Below are 12,852 nucleotides of genomic sequence, written 5' to 3' on the forward strand. Positions count from 1 at the left end.
AGTGATCCAGGGCCTTAGCACTTGGACTGGTACAAACTCCTATGCACTGTGCATGTAGTCATCTAACCACCTACACACTTGTGTTTCAGGACTACAATTCCCCAGTCAGTATCCATACACTGCTGCAAACACCCTGTTACTCCCCTTGCATTCCTTTACAGTTATGTATACACCTTGAAATATAATTTCAATTAGTGATGACAAAAGAAAGTGGTTAAATGGTTTTTATATAGAATGTGTTTGTATAGTAATAGACAAGTATAATTTATAAATTTATTAAAATACATTTCTTTATGTTTATCTTTTACAGATATTGTTTATCATCATTAAATTAAAGTTATCATGCCTGAAAAATAAAGAAAGCGAAAAGGACAGCCAAAGGACAATTATTTGAAGAAAATTCAACAACAAGTATTGGATGACCAACATCACATGGGTAAAAAGAAGAAGTCTTCCGGTAGGACAACAAAGGAATGTATTAAAAAACTTTCAAAGCCTAAAATCAGTGTGCAGAACGTGCAATCTATTGAGAATGGTTCAACCAGACAAAAGAATATGAATAACAGGAAAGGAAAAAAACAAAATTTACATGCAAAAGATTCAAAGTATGGTAAAAGAAGGCAAAATCAGTATAAAGAAATCCCTAAAAAAATGTGTTATAATAGTGGTTCTTAATTTGCTCAAAGATATGAAAAAATCTAGAAAAAGAGCACTATTTTATAAAAAGAAGCATATTAAATACATTGTTCAAAAGGCTTTCGAGGTAAAAAGGAAACTATTCATTTTAGTTTTAAACAGATTTTGATCACTAGATAAACCAATCCATTTAATGAAGGCCAAAAGTAAGAGGAAAAGAGTAATTAACAGAACTAATTTTTGTGATCTTTTTTTGGGTGAATGGAAAAAAACTGTTCAAGTTCAGAGCCTTTCTTTAGTGAAGAGAGTTATTTTCAGACCAATGATTTATTGCATGCAGTTGATACCAGTGATCTAGCTTATGAGGTTAGACATGGTTGTCCAATTGAGAAAGAGAAAATGGTTCCCAGAAATGCAGAAGAAGTGTTATCTGATGAAGTTCTAGGCAGACGTCCTGAAGCCCCAGTGTACACTTGGGATTGTTGTAGTATTTGTAGTGTACGACAAGAATCTATTGATATTTTACCCAATTTCTTACGAGCATGTACTAAAATAAGTGTTAAACAAAAGATTAAGATATTGCAAGGACTAGACCCTTGCGGAGTTAGAAAAATACTGGTTTGCAAGGTCATTCTCTGTCTTGTCTTTCTAGAAAAGTATGCCAAAGTGTTTTTCCCCATTTCAGGATGTTAGCAGTACATCATCATTCTCAAATGCGGAAATTAGTCAGAAGATTGTATTATGCAAAAAGTCCAGCACTAATGTTAAATGAGTTGAACAGTGCTCTTTTGCGTGGATCAGGATCAGATGTGAAGAACGTTTGTGATGAAATTGAGTTTTGTTACTTTGGTCCTGAACAAGAGAGTGCAGAAACTGATACATTAATAGAAGAAAATGTTGAAGAGAATGTGCAACATAGTAGTACAAAAAATGTTGAAGAACAAATTACAATGTTTAAGGTGATTTCAGGTGAAAGGCCACATTATTCTTGTATTTGTTGCAGACGAACTCACTATAAAAATCCGACTAGGACTTTTGATCTGTATTTAAAAAGTGAAAGAGAAAATAATGATAAGTGGAAGGAATTTGCAACTTATTTGTTGGTAGAGAATTGTTTTGATTTGGGTTCTGATTGGAAGAGTTATATATTTATCTCTAGACTTAAAGAAAAATATTGAAACTGTTGGTGTAGAGAGTGTAGAAAATGAACCACTAGTTATTCTAGTTAGTGGCGTTCCTACTAAAAGTAAGACAATCTGGAAAGAATTAGTGGATGTTAGGAAAGTGCAAAAGGCAACATTGTATCTAATAAAAAACAATGAGTACTATAGAAATGTGTATGTGAGAGAAGAAGAAATACTTTTAGCAGAAGATACTGAAATGTCAATTGGACAAATTTAAAAAGTGGACATGTCCAGAAGTGAAGAAATCTATGAACATTACAGTGTACATTCACTTCATTCAAAAGAAGTGATGGGTAATACTATTGAGTTATTCCAAATAAAAAAAGCAAAGGGAAGTCCGTGTATGGGAAGAAAGCTTGGAAGCTCGTTGTTTTCCGCAGTTGTTCCCAACAGGAAAAGGAGGATGATATGATGAACCACCTGTGCAGATTCCTGCATCTGAATATCGGACAACAAGATTGTATGCAGAAGATCCAAGATTTCGACAATATATTCTATATATATTTCATCTTTTATTTGAGAGTGACTTGTCTGGACTTTCATATGCAGTCAATCACATACTGAAAACAGGAGTACATCTGCAAAATATTTCTGCAAAGGAATTTATGGATAAAGTGCACCAGAGAGAGGATCATTTAGAATCTCAGCTGATTAATCTGATGACATGTCAGCGTGGCACTAATGAGTATTGGTACCTTCGTCATGGAGAACCTAAATGCATGCTACGGAACTTAGGTACGCCTACATGGTTTCTTACCCTAAGCTGTGCTGAATACGCTTGGGATGATTTACTTGAATTTCTTCGAGAGGCAAATTCGAATATAAAAAATATTGAATACGAGACACCTGGAGAATTGTGCACTTTGGATCCTGTTAATGAATGTAGGTATTTCTTTTTTTTTTTTGTCCTCATTAGCCTAGGTAAGCGCAAAGGCATAGAAGGATAGTCTTTCGCTTGCTTAACCTAAGTTGGGTCACTCTATGCCTTGCTATTTCATACTCCGACCATAGGAGGCCTTATCCAGTACCCGAGCCTTTTCTCCCGACAGCCACCACCGGAGTAACCAAGCAATTGATGGTATAGATGCCTAATCATCAGACAGTTATTCAGGAGTATCAGTACCATTCATCCAATTTTCTAGGGGAGCCCAAAACTAATTTCGCCTGGTCGTTAGTACTCCATCCAGTGCAAGTATATATTTAATTGAGGAAAACCATTCAATGTTAGTAGGAGGCATAGCATTAATCCATTTTTTACAGATTTCTCTGCGGGCCAACAGCATTAACTAGAAAATTAATTTTCTAACATTTAAAGTAAGAGAATCGAAGTTCTCTGATAATCCAAAAAATACAAGGGAGACGCTTACCTGGAGCTGTACTCCAATTACTGTATAGAGTGTATTACTTACATCCCTCCAAAAAGCTTGCAATACAGGGCACTCCAAAAACATATGCACGTCATTGCTTCTTACTTCACCACATTTTGGACACTTCGGGATAGCACCTTTTGCAAATTTTGGTAACTTATGGGGTGTCCAGTATACTCTGTGAATACAAAAAAGGTGGTTCCGCCTTAGGTTTGCAGCACGTACTGTGGAATATAGCATGTTGCAGGATACTTGCCATAAATGTATCGACTGCTCTCCCGGCAAGTTGTATGCAGGTATTTCAATCATAGATTTGAAACTATGATGTCTTTTATCTGCAATAAACAAAATCATCCTCTTGGAGAAGTTGTGGATTTCCTTTGGAGAAAGGAGTATCAAGCAAGAGGTGCTCCTCATATACATATGCTAATCTGGATCAAGGATGCCCCCAAATTTGGAACAGATTCGGATGATACTGTTTTGTCTTTTATTGAAGAATATGCCACATGTGCTGTACCCAAAAGCACAGAAGAAAACAACTTAAGACAACAAGTCTTACGATACCAAAGCCATTGATGTGGAAAATTCTGTTGACGAAAGTACAAGTCTAAGGAAAAGTTTTTATACCAAATGTCGTTTTGGGTTTCCACGTACTGTAATATCCAAGAGAAGAGTAAACAGTTTTATGTCTGCTATGCGACATACCATCACAAGAAAGTCTCCAAAAAATACCTACAATTTGAGAAGAAGCGAAGAGTCAAAATACATAAATGATTACAATCCGGGTATTCTGTCCAAGTGGAATGCTAACATGGATAGTCAGTACGTTGCGGACAATTCCATTGCTCTTGCTCGATATGTAACGTCCTACATTACAAAATCAGAAAAGACAGAATTGAAAGAAATGTGGGAAGGGATTTCTCACGAGAAGACTCTAAGAAATTATACAGTTTCAGTTTGAAGATGTTATCCCATCGAGAAATCGGAGCGTAAGAATGCTCAGATCGGTTATCATCTGCAGGTCTATACTCTAAATCTAGAAGAATCAGTTGGGTGAGCCTAGTTCTTGCTGCAACGCGAAATCGAGTACTTAAATCTGTAAAAGAAATCGAATACTTAGCAGAAAAAGATCCGGAATGTACAGATATCGCGAAAACAAACATGTTGAACACATGCTGTCCAAATAGAAGCCACCATCTTGAGAACATATGTCTCTATGAAGTGTTGCAAAACTACACTTTTAAACGGAATTCTACAGAAAACATCAATGATGGAAAATATGCAGTGATTGGTTCCGAAGGATGTTTGGTGAAACAAAGGAAAGGAAATGTAATTAATCACAGAAAACTGAGTTGCAACACTGCTGATAAAAGAGAATTTTACTATTTAGCACTTTTGCAACTCTTCAAACCGTGGCGTTCAGAATTGGAATTACTTGGAGATTTTCAGAGCTATGAATATTCCTTCAATGCTTTTAAAGATACCATAGAATGTACTGTTTTTGCAAATTATGTGAAAATGTTGAACAATGAAATTGATCAAGAAGCTACTATTGCAGCTGAGATTGCTAGAGACAGTTCTCAAGACAGTCAAAGTTCTGCTCCACTGAGTCAAGATCCACTAGGACAACCAATTGTTGAAAATGAAGCAGCAATCGCCATGAATGAGGTGGAAACAGCAATGCATCAAACTCAAGAAGATATTATGGACTTTGCAAACTTGGAAGAACAACTAAAAGTTGAACAGAAAGAGATATATCAGCAAGCGAGACAACAGATTGACTATGGATTACTTCATAAAAAGAAAGAATGCACATGCACATCCTTTCAACCTATTCGAATGTATGTGAGTGGACAAACTGGAACAGGAAAAAGTTTCTTAATTAAAGTAATCACCAGTTATCTACAGAAAACAACGTACTCACATTTGTCTTGTGTTGTAACTGCTCCAACTGGGTTGGCAGCACACAACATTAAAGGAATTACATTGCATCATTTACATATGCTACCTGTGGCGAATGAAAACAAATTGGAATATCACAAGCTATCTGGAGAAGCTTGTTATGAAGTTTCAAGAGTGCTAAAGAAAATTAAACTTCTGATTATTGATGAGGTAAGCATGGTCTCAAACTTAATTCTGGCTTTTGTGCATTTAAGAATGCAGCAAATTCTTAAAACAGAGTACGATGTCTTATTTGGAGGAAAACATGTCATAGTTTTTGGAGATCTACTGCAACTTACTCCCGTAAAAGGACAACCAGTTTTTAAAACGCTTGCGCATGAAGACACCAGAAAGTCTTGGAAATGTTAACATTTGGTCATCTTTTGAATACAAAGAACTCATTACAAATATGCGACAGGCAAATGATGTTGATTATGGAAGTATTCTTCAAGATATAAGAATTGGAATACTGACAGAACTTGGCAAACAAGCTTTGCAGAGTCGATTACTTTCCAATTTGTTTCCAAATGAAAATATAGTTCCTGAGAAAATATATATGAAAATTGCAGAAAACAAATCTGTAATCTGCTTGATGCCAACAATGTGTGAGTGTTCTATATTCAATGAACAACTTTTTAAGCTGGAAAATGAAGAAATAATAAAAATGGAAGCCATTGATAAAATAGAGCATGAAGGAATCACTATTATTTTGACAGAAAAGTTGAAAACAAAATTGGATTCTTTAGAAAAATCGATATCTAAAACTGCTAGAAAAAAATCTATATGCATGTATAAACTGTTGAGTAATTTTAAGGTGTAATTTGGATGTAGAAAAAGGTTTAGTTAATGGAGCAATGGGAAAAGTTGTGAATTTTGTTAATTATCAGAAAAAAGATAGAATTGAATTTTTAAAAATTAAATTTGATCAGATTGAAGAAGTAAAACAAATTGGTTGTTGTTCAGTTTGTTTTTTGCTTGTTAAAGATGTATATGTCCGTAGAAAACAATTTCCACTTTCTCTGGCATATGCAGTGACTATTCATAAATCTCGAGGTTTAAGTCTAGACAGTGGTTTGGTGAACATTGGAAGTACCATGTTTAAAGAGGGTGTGGCATATGTTGCTTTGTCCCGAGTCAGAACTTTATCTGGTTTGTTTTGAATGATTTTGATGACACAAAGATTACTTTAGATGCAAACTGTGTAAAAGGGTAAAATAGGTTAAGAAGAGCGTATGCTCCCAATTTAGGTCAATATCCTGTATTTGAAAAGCGTGTGGTAGGTCGAAAAAGAAGGTATGAGAATATCTGTAGTGAAGGTACAGAGAAGGAAAAAAACCAAGATAACGTTGTGATTGCAAGCAAAAAGAAAAAGGTCACTGTTGAAGAGATTGTTGGATATCAGTTTGAAAATAGTTCAGGTATCAACTGCTATGCTAATGTAGTGGTCAATGTTGTTTTTTTTCTTGAAAGTTTGCAACAGCAAATTATGGAGAATCGGGGAAAAAAGATTTTGTTCCTTGTTGCATTCTGTTAATGAAAAATTGAGTACTGATAAAAGTAAAATGCAAAGCGTTTCTGATATTCTTAATCTATTGGATATATGTTCTGGTTCTACACAATTTACGCAGAATATCCAACAAGATGCTCAGGAATTTCTAATGTATATGCTTACTGTATTGGAAAATGAAGGTATAGGAATTGAAAATCTTTTTGGCCTTTGTTATAAATGGGAACATCAATGTGAAAATCGTATGTTTACATGTAACACTAACATAGACACTGAAAGATTTATATATTTGACATTACCAGACTTTAAATCAGTGTCTTTCAACAAACTAGATAAAGCAGCAAATCAAAACATGGAGTGTAGCCATTGCAAATCAGAAATGTTATCAACATTATTTATAGAAAGATATGGACAATATATAATTTTAATGATGCAACGTTGTACAGCCGATGGAAGAAAATGGGAAACTTTAATTAAACATTTTGTAGCATCTCAAGTATCAATATCAGGAAGAACGTTTGTAGCAGTAGCAATTATTTTCCATGATAGTCCTTTTACAACATCTGGACATTACACTGCCTATTTAAAATGTGATAAAGGATGGACATATTGTAATGATGCTCAATTGGTTTTTAAACAACATTTGCCTAAAGAATTACCAAATTTCTACCTAATATTTTTAAAGCCAAAGTTTTGGGAACATAATTCGGCCTCTGAGAAATGTATTAATATATATTACACGATTACTATTAGACAATTTCAATATAAAGGATTTCAAGAATACTATTTGGCCTAGAGGAAAAGTATATATTTGAATTAAGGACTTTTTCTTGCACATTCTCTCAGCATATATTTTTAAAGAACATTATTTACAGTGTATGAAAATTAATAATAATAATTGTTCATTGTATCATTATTTGAGTTCTTTCATATTCAAGTAAGACATTTCTCTTAGAAGAAATCATTTAAGATATGTGTGATTTAAATTTTTTGGTTTGTTATTTGAGGATGTATTTTTTTTTAACAATCTTATTGATTGTTTTTTTTTGCCAGCTGTTATCTGATGAGTACGATTGAAATCCCTGTGTCTAGTGAAATTCAATATATTCTGAGAACAGCAAAAAAGGCAAAGAAAATAATTTCTATTCATTCCACTCTGACTACGTGACTACGTGCTGCGGAGCTGTGAGGCAGAGACTGTGAGCAGAGCTGTGAGCTGTGCTGACCCGAGCCGACCTGAGCTAAAGCCGAGGTGCTGCACTATGGTTACGGCCACGGCTTCGGCTGTTATTGCTGCCCCCATAGAGGGTAGCAGCAATCACCTCTTCCAGCTGTGGTGGCTGTGGCAGCTAGGCGGGGGGCGTGGTACCAAAGTACTGGAGAAGTAGGGCCGCAAAGAAGGAGAACCGGCGAAGCAGTGGCCGCAGCCGCGTATTGTGGTCTGCGGTCCACTGTTCGCGGTCCACTGTGGTCTACTGTGTCGTGCCAGATTCAGAGGTGGGGGCGGCTACAGCATCGCAGTAGCTTAGTAGCGCAGTGCCCCACCCAGGATTTTTCCAGATGCAGGTGGCGGCGAACTGGGTAAAAGACGACAAATTATGGAAGTCGCCAAAATGTACCTGCAGTTATTCAAAGCAGGCAGCTAAGATCTGGAACGTTTTGGAGCGTTTGGATACTGCAGTCATTGAACAAAATCCACGCTGAAGGTAACAGTCGCGTCCTTCTGGCTCTAGTCAGTCCAGTCCAGATCTTTCAGGGGACCGGAGCAGGAGTAGCAGCAGGAGCGGAAACGTTATAGCAGAACACAGTGGTGGGGCTGTGACGAGGCAGCGGAGAAGCAGACCTAGGGTCAAAACTGAAGGTGGCTAAAAGCGGCGGGGGGCTCTGCAGTCAGCAAGGCGCGACCAACAAAGCAAGTAAGCAAACAAAGCAAGCGAGGAGAACAGGCTGAAGCTGAGGTTGAGACAGATGAGGCGCACGTGAGATTCAGGCAAGTGGAAAAGACACAGAGGGCCACAGCGCAACCTGCATTTGCCTCACTCACCCCACTAGCTTCACCTGCCCCGCCTGTGGCACCCGGTGGGGGCGTGTAGAGCAGCGTGGAGTGGCTGCCAAAGCAGTGGGTGGTATCCCCTAGATCCTGCCCCTGCGCTGTCTGCGCCTGCCCGCGTCTGAACTCCCTCTGTGCCTCACCCGTGTGATCATGGATTTTTAATTATCGTTTGTGCACGAAAGATACAGGGGCCACTCAAGGCCACTCGAGGCCAATCAGTGCCAATCTGTGTAATTGGTGCAACTTGGTGAGCTGTGTGAGAATATACAGTGGTCTGGGTGCAGGGGGATCCTGAGCTTAGTTCCAACATATAACTACTACAAGATTTCCGATTCGTGTCACTACAATGTATATACCAATATATACATATATATGTATACGAGGATAATATTTAGCAGAATAAAGAGGTCAGGTAGGACAAGAAAGAATCCACCACAACCCACAAAACGGAAAAGCAAGGCCGAAACGGATAACAAAGGGACAGCTTGCCCCCAGAGTATTGCAACTAATCCACCAATAAACCACGAAACCCCACTAATACCACCTATTTATTAAATTTTTGGCTCCATAAACTCAACTGGTAAATTCACATTTTTAAAAGACCCAGTTACAGCCATCTCCTCAATGCCCACAAAGATTAACGGACTTCAAAAACCACTGGCGCCGGCTACCTGGTAATGAATGGCAGGTCTTCGGGGGATATCCCCCCGAATTGGTCCTGGTCTAACGGTAGCAAACACTCTTATCTGGATTACACCATCTGTAACGCGGACCTGCTTCATTGTTTGACCAGCTTCTGTATCCTTCCACGTTCTGAAAGTGACCACAGACCCCAGGTCATATCCCTTAACACAAACACAGTGAAGCACAAACCCGCACCCTCGGCGTGTCTGGGAACATATACGGAAAATCTTAAGCGCCTTAAGTGGAGCGATGATATCAGCCCAACTATCCTACAGGTATGCATGGAACGTATAAAAGGTGGAAACGATCAAGATATCTCCCCTATCGTAATATGGACAACGCTGTGCTCCCATCTGACCAACTGTTTTCCAGTAATACAGCAGGCCCGAAGGACAACTCAGCCTCACAATTTCAAACTTTCATTACAGTCAAAGGTACTTAAGAAAGCCAGGAATAAGGCCCTGCGGTCACTTGCAAAAAATCCTGGGAACAGCGAATGTTTAAATCTCTATCAAGCTGCCCAAAAGTCATTTAGGTTGGCGACCTTCAAAGACAAACAGAACCACGAAAATCAATTTTGGTGCAAACTGGTGTGGGAGAGTAAGAGCAAAAACCCAAGAAAGTTCTGGGCCCTAATAAACCACACCAATTCGAGCACCACCAGCTTCGGATCAGCAAATATCCAAGAGTCTGAATGGGTATCATTCCTCACAGACCATTTCAGTTCCCCAGAACATCTAGGACCCATAGGATGTGGACCGTTGAGAGAGACCGCGATCGGGGCCAGCACCCAGCGGAACACACCCAATGAGCCATCAAGCTCACTCAATATGGATCTTCAGGTGTCCCAAGACAGAGTAGCGACGGTTGTGACTAAAGCAAGATCAGATGGAGCACCGGGCCCAAATGGCCTGCCACAGAACCTTTTCAAATCTGATGTAGCTTTTTGGTCAGGAACTCTAACAAACCTTTTCAACTACGCCCTGAGAACCGCAACCATCCCAGATTCATGGCGGGGTGCAATAATACATCCAATTTATAAATCAGGATCTCGCGCTGCCCCTAACAACTACAGACTCATAGCTCTTTTGGACATTGAGGCTAAGCACTATGCAGGCCTCCTCTTGGAGGACCTGAAGCATTGGGCAACGGAACACAACCGGATCCCGATGAATCAAACGGGGTTTGTTGCCAACTCAGGGACTATGACCAATCTCCTAGCAGTGTCAACCATCGTCGACAAAGCACTCTTAACATCCAGGACAGTGCTATGCTGCTTTGTCGATTTCAAAGCAGCATTTGATAGGGTTCCTAGGGCGGCCCTATGGGAAAAGCTAAGGAAGTGGGGAATCCCTGACAAACTACTGGAGGCCATGATTCAACTTCACTCTCGTACCTGGGTACGAGTGAAGTTAGGGTCCGGCACGCATCTCTCCCGGAAAATTATGACAACGAGAGGTGTAAAACAGGGATGCGTGCTGGCCCCCCTTCTCTTTAATCTGTTTATAGCAGATCTGTCACAGACCCTGGATGAAACTAATAGTCATCCTCCAAAGGTGGGCGGCACGGCACTCAGCAATCTGATATATGCCGATGACCTAGTTCTTTTCAGCCTCACCAAGGTCGGGCTGCAAAGGCTCCTTGACACACTGCTTCGCTACACAATAGCGAATCAATTAGAAGTCAATCTAAAGAAAACCCAAGTAGTCCCCTTTGGGAAGAAACGACATGTCTGCGGTGGGTGGACTTTCAACAACATAAGCCTCGCGATTGGTCAATCGTATAAATATCTTGGTGTCCACCTGGATTCAAGGGGCAACCTTTTAAAACAGCGTCACGAGATTGCAGTTAAAGCCACGACCCTTGCAGTATCTTTAACCAAGCTTTCGAAAAACCTCTCAGGTCCAACCCTTTCGCCCCTCCTGGAAGTCCTGAGAGCGAAAATCGGCCCCACCCTATCATACGGGATAGAGTCATTCAAGGGTAAATTGAATACGGCCCTAAATCAACATACCACCAAAATCTATAAAAAGGTCCTCCAGTTGCCAACTTCTGCATCTGCTGCACAGATAAGACTGGAGATGGGGCTACCAAACTATGAGGTTTTGAATATTGGTGCATATCTAAACTTGTGTCACAAGCTGAGGCAGGCTAACCCAGGCTCACTAGAATCTCTAGTCTGGCTGGAAATCTCCCAGAAAAATCCAGGTGGAACGTTTGGTCGCCTTTTTAAGGACTACATTCAACAAATGTCAGCAGGTGACCTATGGGCTCTTAACCCCAGTCAGACAGCGTTTAAAATCGCCATCAAAAAATGTGTAAGAATGAGATCACTCATCACAGACAAAGCACTCTTCTCAAAACGCAGCCATTCTTGGGCCCTTGTAAATTCTTACAGTCGGCTACTCTCCGCCGCTTACTTTTCCTGCACATATCCACTGTATCTAAAACGAACCCTTATAGCCATTAGAATGGGTGATTGGCGTTTTCTGCAAGATTTACCTCCTTGGAGACGGACAGTGGAAGATCTAACCTGCAGAGGGTGCGGTAAAACAGCCGAAACATTGCTACACGTGGTTTGCCTTTGCCCAGCCTTTAACCTCCAACGCAGGTGCAAACTAAAACCCGAATGGAATAGGTTGGGCGCCCGAACCTGCAGGCAAGCCATCATTGTGGCTCTGAACCCTGAAAACACTGACTTGAATATCAGACTCACAAAGTTCATCCAGCAAGCTTATCGTAATTTTAACTTAAAGAGGTCCTGCTAAATCCTCCCTCTTATTTCCTTTTTCTTTTTTATTACTTAATGACCCTTACGATACATCCCAAATTTCTAGGGGGATGAAACGAAAAGAATATGAGTAGTACCCCTAGGAGAATTGGGTCGTTTTTTAGTTGTTTGATATCCAACTCAGTGAGAGTAAAGTAAATGGGGTGAAGTTCCCAGTATATTAGATTTTAACTTTTGTACTATTTTTCTTTTTTTTTCTTTTTTCTTCTGGTTTTTATCCTTTATAAAAATAATTTTTTTTTTATGGACCTAGGAGGTTGAGGATGCGGAAGACCCCTATTTTTATCATGCCTGGCTAATTGACTGTCTTGTTGTTTTTATTTTTAATAAGTTGTATACAACGTGAACTATGTAATCCTCTTTTAAAGATATCTGTGTTATATCTAAATAAAGAATTTCTACTTCTACTCCACTGACGCCGTACAAAGTAACCATCGCTCAGATGGATGACAAAAAAGTTAATTTGTCACCCATAATACCGGCACAACCTATGAATGGTGCACCACACACCACTGGAACAGAAGGGCCAAACATGAGCAAGTTAACACCACAAGAGGGTGATAAGTCGCCTAGTTGGGGGAATAACAAGCACAAAATTCATATACAAGTGCAAGTACACGTAAAACCAGGAGATAATGGCCAGGAACAAGAACGAGCGCAGTGTAAAAGTCCACACAGTATCTCAGACA

This window comes from Lissotriton helveticus, chromosome 10, assembly GCF_964261635.1.
Source record: "Lissotriton helveticus chromosome 10, aLisHel1.1, whole genome shotgun sequence".
NCBI lineage: Eukaryota > Metazoa > Chordata > Amphibia > Caudata > Salamandridae > Lissotriton > Lissotriton helveticus.